Source organism: Schistocerca serialis, chromosome 6 (genome assembly GCF_023864345.2).
Source record: "Schistocerca serialis cubense isolate TAMUIC-IGC-003099 chromosome 6, iqSchSeri2.2, whole genome shotgun sequence".
NCBI classification, from domain to species: Eukaryota; Metazoa; Arthropoda; class Insecta; order Orthoptera; family Acrididae; genus Schistocerca; species Schistocerca serialis.
The window spans coordinates 445,230,014-445,243,475 of record NC_064643.1 but is presented as its reverse complement, the minus strand read 5'-3'; the positions used below and the strand labels follow the sequence as shown (position 1 = coordinate 445,243,475).

Sequence of the window (13,462 nt, the reverse complement as noted above, 5' to 3'; positions counted from 1 at the left end):
CATTATACGCAATGCTCGCGGCGCGTTGCCGATTCCCGTAAGAGTTCGGGCACTGTTGGTGCATCCGCACGGAAGAAGAAGATGGTCAAGTGGCCGGTGAGCCTTAACTATATATATATACTAAGATGGTATCTGTTCTTTCGGACTTGTCCATCTGAACCACCTATTTCTATCTATTAGTAACATTACGTATGTAGATTGTGAACAGTTGGGAATGTGGGTCTCACGGGAAGCGTGCAAGGGATAAGTCCCTGAGGTCGCGCTATTCATCTGTGTCCTCGGTGGCTCAGATGGACAGAGCGTCTGCCATGTAAGCAGGAGGTGCCGGGTTCGAGCCCCGGTCGGGGTACTCATTTTCACCTGCCCCGTTTCGGACATATCCGAAAGAACAGATACCATCTTAGTATATACAAAGTTTATTTAATTGTAGTTTTTGATAATTACCGTCACTTAAGCTTCTGTTACTTTGAAAAGCGCTTTTGTTACTGTTGTCATATGGTCGCTGGTGTAGTGTTGGATGCCAAAGTCCCTGCTCCCCTCCAAGGAGCCATTTCCCGTCAACCAGTTAAGAACCCTTCACGATACCGAAGATAATGTGTTTAAAGGAGTGAGAAATTTCGTAATGCAACGCAATAATAAGTTCCGTACGGAAATGGCTCCTTTTTCACAATGGTACAGTCTTCCTACATACAGCTTCCTTACAGTGTTCAGTGTATATCGTCTTTTTTCTTCTAAAGTTTGATGTGTATATCATTCAGTTTCACATGTAATTAAAACAGGATATGCCTGATTTGTTTATTGTTGCCGTCTTCAAGAAACTGGCATGGCATCGATTGGTGACCACAGACTGCAATCATCGCTGGATGCAACAATTTATACGAGCACGTTAAGTGTCGTGTTGTAAACTGGTATTATATGTATGTGCGTACATAATAGGATTGTTTACATCTGTAGACTTCTTTTCTTTTGTCGCACTTCGTATCCTTCGCTAAATACAAGCCACAAGTAATTCTCCTACGACACAAAGAAACATTTAGCCCTAATCTTCCAGTACTGTTTTGTTTGTTATGTGTGGATGTCGAGTGCCATCTAACAGTTGTGCTGGAGCCACTTCTTCTCTGTTTGCAATGAATCACTTCTTATTTCGTTTACCGACTCTCAAATTTATAAAACATTTCTTAACCAATAACAAAAAAGTTTCATGTGCCACAAATAATAGTCTCACGGTGAAATATAAATACATTGACGAAATATAGACTAATTTATGAGATGATCAGAAAGCTTGTTTACATGATTGCTAGTGCGAAATGCGATAGTGTATGTGAAATATAAATACATTCACGAAATATGTAGTGATTAATGAGATGATCAGAAAGCTTGTGTACGTGATTGCTAGTGCGAAGTGCGATAGTGTATGGTAGTTGCTCACTAGCCATGTGATCGGACACAATACAGCGGCAGCGTTCAAGGTCTCATGGTGTGGCTAGAAATGGACTACCTGGCATCTGCAATGAAAATACACTGAGTGAAGTGGCACGGTAGTTAGCACACTTGACTCGCATTCGGGAGAACGACTGTTCAAACCCGAGTCCGGCCATTCTGATTTAGGCTTTCCGTGATTTCCCTAAATCGCTTCCTGACAAATGCCGAGATGTTTTCTTTGAAAGGCCGATTTCCTGCTGATCCCTGACGCAATCTGGCCTTGTGCTCCGTCGCTAATGACCTCGATGTCGAAGGTACGTTTAACCCTTCCTTCCTTTCTTGTAGCGTAAATACCTCAAATCATAGGGAGATAAACAAGGGACTAAATGGAGCTGCGTATAACAGCGACTTTCTAACAGATTTTTTATATGAGAGCAGTTTGAAGGAATTCCATTAAGTAATTGCCCTTATTAAATCGTCGGAAAGTATCATTTTTAACAGTGAAACCCAGTTCGTTAAGGGGCCATTGATGTGAGGAATAAAAATTGCATACATCCAACTACGTTAACAGACTCTGCAAGGCTAGCATTGGTAGATTTAGTTAATTCGAATGCTGTATTTTGGAAGAAACGTCAGGAAACATGTTGTTAGACATAGAGTGCTTATCGCTTTAAAACTCAGATTTATTTCAATAAATGTCATTTTAAAAATTTACCACCGTCATTAATATATGACACAACTAAATCACACTAATACTAGGCCTATAAGTGCGTATGTATTTAACTTTTCACGACTAAGCCACTGAATCGATATTCATGAAATATGTTATAGAGAACAAGGCTACTTTATATAGTGTGCAGTACAAGACATTTGTTGATCTGAAGAATATAGCACGAATTAGGGAAACATATTTACTCTTTGAAAAAGCTATTTACTATTTGACTTTTGGAACTTTATCGTATTGTTGAAAATGCTTTTATTGATTGATATGTTCTACATAACACGATTCAACTTAATGAATACAGTGCTTATAAATGCTCGCCGTGTTCAATCGGCACTTCCGTACATAATATGCGAAAATACCCCTCTGTGTTACATTTTTACAACTAAACCACTGAAACGATTTCTATGAAATTTGGTATGGGAATAGCTTGAACGCTGAGGAAGAACTTAGGCTCCTTTAGAAAGTGTCCGGTATAAGATATTTATTGATTTTAAGAATACAGTCCTAATCAGAGAAAAATATTCTCTCTCAAAATGCTATTCACTTCTTTACATCATCATATTTGAGTAGGTTATAACCAAATATGGACAGCTGTTGTTGGCAGAAAATTGAAATAAACATCGTTTTTCATAAAAAATGTGGATTAACATATTTTCAAGCTGATTTAGGCAACTATAACGTAAGTATTGCAGGAATGGCTCTACAAAGTATCCAATACCCATTTAATTAGATATACCAGTTAAAGTTACACAGGCCAACGAAAAATTATTTTGAAAAACTTCTTTTACTTTGATAACTGATCATTATAGATTTTTGTGAGCTGAATCCAAATCTAGCCTTAGTTCTTTTGTATGGCCCATAGTTTTTGAGCAATATGCTTTTTATTATATTGTATAAAAATCCTATGCTATATGGTAAATGGGGAAATTAATGAAACGCTTTGTTACAACATAAGCATGGTTTGTAGTGACAAACAATGATATGTGTTAATATAGGTTTCACTTGTGAACTGGAATTGGTTTGTATTTACTTTCTCTTTTTGCTTTGAAGTTTTTTGTGTAGCGTTTTCTACGATGAGTCGCTTGCTGAACTTCTCAGTGAAGTGACCAACAGTAGTCCCCCATCATGTTGGTGTTCCAGCGGCCTTGGTAACGTTTTTCCATCACTTTAATGTCCTGGTGGAAACGCTCTCCTTGCTCCTCACTAACATCTCCCATATTGTCTGGGAATAATCAAGGTGATTGTTCAAAAAGTGAACTTTCAGGCTCATTAAACCTCCTAAAGTTTTAAACTTCTTTAACATTTTAGCTATAATGGATACGTATTCTGGGTCTTTTTCATGTCCTAAGAACTTTGTGACGACTTGCTTGAATGATACCCATGCTTCTTTCTCATTTAATCTCATTGTGGATTCAAAGTTAACATCAAACATCAATTTTCTAATGTCAGGTCGACAAAGACGCCTTCTTTTAGTTTAGCTTCTGAAAGGTGTGGAAACTTTTGGCAGAGATACTTAAAACATGGTTCATCTTTAGGCAAAGCCTTTACAAACTGTTTCATTAGGCCTAACTTTACATGTAGAGGTGGTAGGAGTACGTTTCTTGGATCTACAAGGTTTTTGCGTAGAACGTTCTTCTCACCAGGTTATAAAGACTCCCTCACAGGCCAGTTCTTTCTGCACCAGTGTTGATGCCTAGCCCTACTGTCCCATTCACACAAGAAACATGGAAATGCAAATCTACACCACGCCCTATTGGTCGGATGGTGAACGTAAGGTTGGGGTAGCTTATTACCTTATTGTTTTTCGAATTATGACCAGTAACATCAACACTGCAAAAGTAGCAATCATTGGAATGATTTCTTGGCTCCCTCCATATCACAGGAACAGCAAATCTAAAGGCTTTTTTCTCCTTTTTGGACCATTTTCTTAGATCTTCAACACACATGTAGCATACCTTACGTGGCGCCAAAGATTTATCTTGATCACCAAGTTTAGATCCAAAGAATGATTGATAAACCTTTTTCACAAAGTCTGTAATGTTTCTTTGGTGTTTTTTAATGACAAATTCATTACAAATATAACAAAACTGTCAGCAGAGTTTTTACAACCACGATTACACATTGTACAGAGCACCTGTACAGGAAATGGGAAAGTGAGGTTAGTCTGACAGTAAACAAAACACTACCTGTTAACACAAAAACAGAATCGACCTTTTTTTGCCATCAAATGTTTTTCAGCAGTGGTACCTACGTCATTTACATTCACTACACCTCTTTTTTAAATTATTTTAACTATATAAAAGCTGTTAAATTCTTTAAAAAGTCGCTTAATTTAATAAATTTAATTGTAAAATGTGAATAAAAGGTTGTTAATACATTTTTTAAGTATCATAATCGGAGCTACCACCCTAAAAAATAATAATAAGGTATTTTCAGCAAAAAAGTTTTTCCGTCATTGGCCTGTGTTATCTTTGAAGCCAAAATGTGTAGTTGTCCACTTTTTATTGCAAAAATGCTTGCAGATGTCTGTTTTTTATGAACAAGGGTTCATTTCATAGTACTGTGTACCTTTTACAAACGTATCAACTGGGAAATTTATGTTTACCTGACATCGTCAGTGGAAGCAGGAGGTGATCTTCTAATCTTCTGTTAGATAGTGTAGTAACCTTTTAGTACACTTTATAGCTTGATCACAAGTTTTGTTACATAGATAACCAGTTTCAGCCAGTTCAATGGCCATCTTCAGATCTCTAAAGGTTTACAACTAAATAGAGCCCAGTACATCTTATCCAAATCAAAAACGTTGCATTACAATTAAGTAGAGTTTATAACCTGTGCGGTAATCAGTGTTGTTAAGCAACTAACCGGATATTTGTTTACAACTTTATGTACATTACTTACCGATGTTCATAGAACGTGCAACATGCAAAACATTGTGTAGAGTGCTGAGAACTCTCACACAATGAAAAAAAATGGATCATCATCCCATGTGCATGATGATCTTGCACTTTCTAAGATTATACTCATAAGCAATATAACACGCTATCCAGTATGACAGTGGAACGAGTTGAAGTTGTCCCGCCGACGGAAACGGGCAAACTATCTGCCGCAAATCATTTAACCTTAAGGGGCAGCTATTGTCACCAGTGGCATGGCAGTATGATACATCTAAGATGTGAAGTTACACCACTGTATATTCCATTATAAATAAAATAAAATACACGAATTACCTAAAATCTATTGGTAGCCATTATACTATATATCAGACTTAAGAGTATCTAATAGAACATAGACTCTCAACTGGGAAATTGCAGGAATTTGAACATAAAGGGAACGAAATTAAGTTTTTAAACTATTTTACATTATTTAAAAAATGAAAAAAACTAGAACAAACATAATAATCTTTTGAGTGCAACATACAAAATAAGATGTAGCTTTTAGCGATATGTTACATGTTCTACTCATTTACAGTATTTTGAGTAGCAATGAAACTTTTTTGTATTTTACAGGTTTTGGTTATAAGGACTTCGCCAGAGAAACCTAAAATTTTAATTTTTATTTGGAAATTTAAATCGAAATATGTGTAAATCTGATCTCAAATAGACATTCAAATGAGATCAATGCCGAAATCTTACTGCTGTGCTCTACATTCACGTTGAACATCAGGAATATGAGGGCCACGAACTGGTTTCTGTAGTACATTTTGTGCAACGAAAGAGTGGGAAGATTCTTCCAGTTTTCTCAAAAATATTTGACTAGTGACCTGTCAACCACTCGAAGTTTTTCTTTTTGACTGGTATACCAATGAGAATATTCTGAGAGTTTATCCTTTTCGGTTTGCTGTTGACTTTAGAAACTGGTCCCTGTTCCGACATCTCGTTTGGCCACCACTTTGCCTCACTTCCTTTTCCGGAAAATTACGCACTTACATTCTGAAAGTTTGAAGTGGAACTGACATTATGACTTCACATGCCCGTTTGGCTTGTTCTGTCCAGTATTGAGATACCCAGTCTTTTCCAGCCAGTTTTAAGATTTCCATAATGCTCAAAAACATTGCGATATTCAGCTTTGTTAATGATGGGTATCTTTTTTCCTTAGATTTCTTTCTATTAGGACGAGCAATCTATCGGAAGGTAGGGAAGATTGGCCAGTAGCTCTTCATTATTTTTGCTGTGATGCATGGCTAGCCAGGAACTTGTTCAACATTGTTTGCATATTGATAGTCATGTTTTGCACTATATGTCAGTCCGCCACCAGATGGATGGTGTCATAACCTGAGAGATCATCATTTTCCAACTCATGGAATACGATAGAGGCCACACCATTCCAGGATTCATTGCCTTCATCTTCGTACAGATGTATAATGAAGCATCAGCGGAGTTCAGACAATCACTTGACAATCCTTGAACGACTGAGGGTTGTTGCAGTAAAGTTGTCTGAAGTTATAGGCAATATGGGCTGTTACCTTAGGGACAATAAGATTCTTTCGACAGTCGGAGTTCGAGGGGAAACAGCCTGTTGTGTTTTCTTGTGTAGTTATACTTTAATTTTCAGTCCTGACTTCACAGTCTGCTTTTGTTCCGCTGAGATTTTATTTCCCAGTTCGATACAAGAGCTACACTCATCTACACTTGTAAGAAAATCCTATGTTAAAACTGTGTGCTGAATACTTTTCGAGAAAAAGCTTGAGTAATTTTCTCTTCATCGCCTGTTTCTGCATTCACCACTCTCCATACTTCGCTGATGAAGAGATCTGTTGGAAAATAAACATAGGATGTTTTACGTCTTGAATAATGCGATTCACAGACTTTTAGATGACGACTGAAGCTCTTCACAGCATCTCTAAGCGGTCGAAATCTGATTTCCTTGTTATTTCCACTTCGGCTTTCTGCTGACACATTGGAGTAGCCTTTCTTGACGTTTTTGAACACGCCTATGGTCCTGTGCTTGGTTACTGGTATCAACATCTTGAAGAATGTTTCACAGCAGACTTTCAGGTTGTTACTGCACTGGTTGACATTATTGTATTTGCAAGTGATGGATTTTTCTTTGAGTGCTTGGTTCTTCTTCCTCTTAGGGCTGGGTGTTTCAGCACGACAATATTCTGGAAATGAGTGCATCCCTCTTACTGTTTTCAGGGATGGAGTAAAATGCATCGTGAATGTCTCTGATGTAAGACATCGTTAGCAATGAACAGTAACAACCAACTGCATAGTTACATGTAGAATGCTTGGGGAGGCCTTACACACGAAACAAAGAAATCTCTGTAACAACTGTGTCATGTAAGGATAGTAATCACATTTAAAAACTGAGAAAACGGCGACAGAACCATATAAAAATATTAGTATACATGTGTTTCTTCATTAATATGCTAATTATAATACAGATTGTAATGTTATATTGATAGCACTGAGTTTGGAAATACATTTGCTTTATTGGTTCAAGTACTGCATATTAATGTTAATTTTTTTGTATTATGGTGTATATGTGAGGGAAACTGACGTTATTCAACATACAATTGCTTATCTACTCACAACCACTCGTCATAGCTAAACTACTGATATGTGAGAATATCTTCAGCTAGCTACCCGTAAGTCAATCATATAGATAATTCATTACTCCTTAATCAAAATAAAATTTTCTTCGTGAGTAAGCGAGTTCTCAAGAATATATGGATCCCACAGTTCTATAATATTTTGAAGTAGTCTTGCTCTTGAAGTGGGTTTCCAACCACTATTAATCGTCAGTCACTTGATAAGTTCTTTTGAATAATTTGCTATTAACAGTGTCAAGTGTTCTATGGAAATTTCAACATCAACAGAGTTTCACTAGTAATTTCACTCTACACATTATGACACATGGCTCTGTGTGTAGTTAGAAAGTCACCTCTCGTCCTTGTTAGCCAGCAGTGACATTAAATATCTAAGGTAGTCACGAGCAGCTAGTTGCACACTTGTTTGATGTTTAAATGAGACGATGATCTCTTTTCTTCTGGCTATGGATTCAAACCCAACAGCCATAGCAAGTGCTACCTAAGCGAAGTTTTCATGTCTGACCATGACACGAATTGCAGCACTGATCGTCATTACTGATTGGGGTTAAAGAGACCTGAAGTATCTCATTTGTAGCTACAGCCAGTTAGCAAGACTCACCATGAAATTGCATACTAAAATTACAGTGTGCAGGGACTCGCATCCATAAAATATTTGTTCCTATCAACTAACCACAGAAGTGTTAAATATTATTTCACTCACAAGTATCGAAGCATGCACATGTTTAAACTGGAAATGACATGATGTAACTTTCTGCGCTGCATGCACCTAATCGATCGCTAAGCACTAAGCATAATTTAAAGTTGGATATCGAATGTTTTCACTGCTAACTAAATGTTTAAATCTGAAATTATGAGAAGAAAAATTACTACTGTACTGAGAATCGAATTGCGAATCTATTGCCGTTGTTTACTAGACATTAATACATGTTAACCATTGGTTTGATTCACCGACAGCGAGACGTACGTTTGAACTAGAAATAACCCGCAACAAAGCTTTGTGCTGACTGGGAGTCGACACCTGCACATATTGTTGTGCATCACTACATTCAAGGAGGTGCTAACTTATGTATTATCGAGAGGTGACATGCCACTCGCTCACTTTAACAACATTGTCTGTCAGATTAACATTCATGTTTTAGGTCACAATCTCTGCGTTCCCCAGTACTATATTTGGTGTGTGTGGTTTATGACTCTTTTACGTAGGGAAATTGTGGGCAGAATGTTCTTATAAGCGTTTGTTTAACCTGTAGAGAAGTTGTACCTGAGGGGCCATAGTGGATGTGACGGAGAACGGGGAGAGGTATCAATTGGGACCCATAAATGCTAAGAGCAGGAGCCTGGCTGTGTTGGTGATTCTGGGAAGAAGCACTCAGTGGATCATACCTGTAGAGGGACTTCCTGTTTATGGTCAGACAGCAGGGCAGCAGTTTGCAAAACATTTTTCCTGGGCCAGGCAGCAGTCCATCGCAAAGGCAGCCAGTTGGCGGAAAGTGGGTGGAGGAAGCCATTTAAGAGAGACTGCTGTAAACTGAGATTTTGTGCGAATGATGGGAGGGTCATAAAAATACGTGCATTCTCATGTTAGAAGCTGACAGGTTACAGACACAGCAGCTTGTGTACTGACTGTGACGGCAGAAAGTCGCCAGGTTCTTTTAGCGAGCTTAATAGCCTTCATTCAGAAATTGGAAACGGTCAGCCTCGAAAGATTAGATCTCTCTGTAAATGAGGGACTTTGGTCCCATTTAGGTAGATGTTTTTTGCCATGCTTACCGCAAGAACGATGCCTCCCTAGTCTACAATCTTTTTTTTCTCAGACAAGAGAGACTTGAAGTCGCTGATTGGCTCCACTCAGGATATGCAAGGTGGAGGTTTGCTTCCCCAGTGTTGGAAACCCAGTACTGTTCCTGAGTGACTACCAGACCAACAGAACAGTCTAGAGGGGAGGTTCAATGAATAGAGGATAGATCGATTGGTTTGTGCAAAATAGGTGCAGTTTCATTTTTGCTAATTCGTCTTCCGTAACAAGGCCTGGTGGAAAGTGGTTGTGGGTCTTTGCCTTCTTCATCTTCTGATCCTCCGCTGGTGGAGAACTTCAGGTCTTTCCCTAGCGGGTGAGACTTGTGGTCTGTATCTTGGGGTAGACTAAGAGCCAGTGGCCAGTGTACTGACAGGATACTGCATATCATCTCGGGCATATCGCGTATCACGAGGGTTAACTTATTCGTCATGAGTCGGCCGTCTGAAATTTGACAATTTCACCACCCACCACCGTGCTGTGAGTCAAATTCGTCTTGCCAGACCAGCGAACGGGTGCGCCTCACACTGAAATCTGCCGGGAGTTCAGGGCTCTGATAGGAAGTTTCCCGCGTTCTGATAATCAGAACGCCAGACCACTTGGCTTACAAATTTGCTTGAACGCGTCAGAACATTACGGCTACCACAGCGCGCCGTTTTCTACTGCCGCCTGAATCAAGGTGAAAGGGTAAAATTCTCTGCACCGGCGTAGATTTGTTAAAGGATATTCACAGTTCTCTTTTCTCAGGTGAACCGTAGTTTGTGGTATGCTTGGTCGGAGTTGATTCCATTTCAACAGTGTTGGGTCTCACAGTAGATTCATATAAGCAAAGATGGCGTTATAAAAGGGATTACTTCACGGGAGAGTTTGTGCAGCTTCCTTCCGAACGTATGCTCTGTCAATCAAACACCATTTCTTTTCTGATATGTGTTGGCCATTTTTGTGTAAGATTTTGAAAGGTGGCTACACTGAGCCACAGCGCCAGAGATTGCGCCAAAGAGTATTATTCCGCCGCCTCCACTGGCAGTGCTTGCTGAGAAGTCGTTGTGGACAGTGCTTATCGAGAAGTCGTGGTGGAGAGTGCTTGTTGAGATGTAGCAGTAGTGAGTCGTTGTTGAGAAGTTCCCATGGAGAGTGCTTGTTCAGATGTTGTCATATTGTTTTGATGGGCTAGACACCATACGTTGTTGGATTGGGGATGCTGTAATGATTAGAGTGTGCTTTTCGTCAATATATATGAAGGTAAAAAAATTCCTTTTTTTATTATTTCAATGTCTTAAACAATAATGCCTCTTGGTCACAGGTTCAGTCAACAAAGCATCTGGCTCGTGTTCTTGTATTAGACTGTATTTCTGGTTTCTATGTGCAATTATAGTATTTCCGTTTATTTTTTTTAATTACTTCAGTATAAATGGTATTTAAAATATCTTGTCGTATTGAGGAAGAACCGTGCCAGATGTGTACGTTGAATCACACTTCCACACACAGAACAGGTACACTTGTGTTTGGTTGTTTCGTAGGTTTTATAGTTGCTGGGGACTTAATTAATTAATTGTGTTAACGGAAGTTTTCTTTCGTTCTTTGTTGTTGTTCTATGCAGTCAGATTGCGTACAAATACTAATCAGGGCCAACCATTTACGAGACTTCGTAATCAAACATACAGCTACTAAAATTAAAATTATTTGCATTTCCATATAATTAAGCCCCCATGCACGTGGCGACCGCTGCTTCGGATCGTCCCTTGGAATTCTTCTGATAGTAAAAATAGCAGACAGTAGTATTGTTGTAGTAATTTTTAGTTTAGTAATTGTAGTCTATATTGCATGTGTAGATTTGGTAATTGTCATTCTTCTAATGGTATTTTTTGCAGAATTTAATTTTTGTTGTCTTGTATACGGGTTTGACAATTTTGTGCAATTATGAAGATTTCAATTGTTCGTTAATCGTGTTTGTCGGGAAGCATTTCGTGTGAATGGTATTGTTGGTGATAAAGTGTCATATTGTGTTTATTTTTCGTACAGTAACGAGTTTTGTATGTTTTGTAAATGATTACGCGATCGATGAAAAAGGCAAAAATGATGGATAGTCAAAATGACGAAATTGTTGACATGGCGAACTCGCCAACACAGGAGAAAAGTATGATGAATAATGAAGTTGAAAACAATTTAATAAGTCGGGAAAATAGTCCAGAACCATTTCAAAATTTTTCTCAATCAGAAAATTCACAGAATTCGAGATTAACGATAGAAGATTCTGAAATAGTATCGAACGCAGATAGCTTTACAACTATGACGAAAGAAGTTGGTTTTGTGGGAAATGTTAGGGGCGAAAAGAATTTTGGACCAGTTAATATGGAGCAGTTGATGGGTGCTATATTAAATTTGGGATCACAAATAGGAACAATTGAAACAGATATAGGAACAATTAAAACCAAGATGAAAGCAATGACAACACGGTTAGACTCATGAATAGGGACATGTTTCAAAAACATGAAAGATGAATCAAAGAAAGAAATTAGAGAAGAAGTACAACCGATTTTGAATGCTCACAATAATAGTTTAATTTCAACAGAAATTAGACAAGAGGAACAGGACAAAGAACAGGAAGAAAAAGATCGAATGATAGTACAAAAATTTTCAGAGTTAAATTTACAACGTGCACACGATAAGGAAGAAATACTTGAAAGAATCGAGGAATCCGTACCAATTGACAGAATAACTAAATTAACGCAACAGTATGAACAGTTAACTACTAAATGTGACAATACCGAAACCCGAGTCGTGACACTTACGGAAGACGTAAATAAACAGAAAGAAAAAATAGGTGATTCATCGGAAAGATTGAGGAGATCTCAGATAAACTGACAAGTCTTAGTTTAAAGGGGGACAGAGATTCGGATGATACAGCTCCATTACCATTTGCAGAAACTGAAGAGTACCAGAACATGAATAAGCATGTTGAAAATCAGGGAAAATTTAATGAATGCATCAAAAGGGAATTTGAGGCAACACAAAAGCAAGTCAAACAAATTGAAGGCGAAATCGTAGGAAAAGACAGCAGAAAAAATTTAGAATCACAGATAGCAGAGGGGTTTGAAGAAAATAATTTGTTTCATTTACGAGATGCAACAAGAGAGCGCCAGGCGCGCGAACTTGACCATAATCGACATTGGGACTGGGACAGACGCGGTAGCTCTTTGTCGCCACGAGGAGGAAACTTTGACTATAAACACTTCTTAACAGTTCGGAAATTTAAGATCTTTCGCAATTCTAAGAATGACATACATCCATGTTCATGGTTAGATCAATTTATATACGCACTTCCACCAAATTGGTCAATAAGTCACAAACTGGAATTTATGTGCAGCTATTAAAGTCCTCAGGGGATTCGCTACACTAAGTGAATATGTGCCGTAGCATGCACAGGGCCCCGAGCTGTAGTGGTGCTATTTCCCTTTTAGTTTTCTGCACCGCTGCCTACTCTTCTACTATTCTTAGTATCTATCAAAACAACTCTTCAACTCTTCAACTATCAATCTATCTAGAGAGTGGGTAAAAAAAAAAAACCGGATATGACTATTTTACCCAAAAGTGATTTCGGAAATTACCGTTTGGACTTACTGTATCTTCAGCAGCATTCATTCGTAGTTTAAACGAAATTTTACCTGTTTATCTTCGTGACAATATTACTTCATATGTTGACGATATTCTTATAGCTAAGCGTTCTTGGAGTGAGCATAACAAAATTTTGGATTCATTATTACATAATTTTGCAAGAGTTGGCATTACAGTGAACTTGGAAAAATCTGAATTTGGTCGTTCTCAGGTGAAATTTCTTGGTCACATTATTTCTACAGAAGGTATTCTTCCTGATCCAGAGAAACTAGACGCTATTCGTAATTATGCTGTTCCTACTACAAAACGTGATGTTCGTAGTTTCCTTGGTGTTTGTAATTTTCTTAGACGC

The 13,462-nt window shown here is 38.2% G+C and overlaps 1 non-coding gene across 1 annotated transcript; it reads left to right on the top strand.

The window, feature by feature from the left end:
* The first annotated feature begins 275 nt into the window (after positions 1-275).
* Positions 276-349, top strand: Trnat-ugu (transfer RNA threonine (anticodon UGU)). Its single transcript has one exon. It is a non-coding gene; the product is annotated as a tRNA-Thr (tRNA).
* The last annotated feature ends 13,113 nt before the right edge of the window (positions 350-13,462 follow it).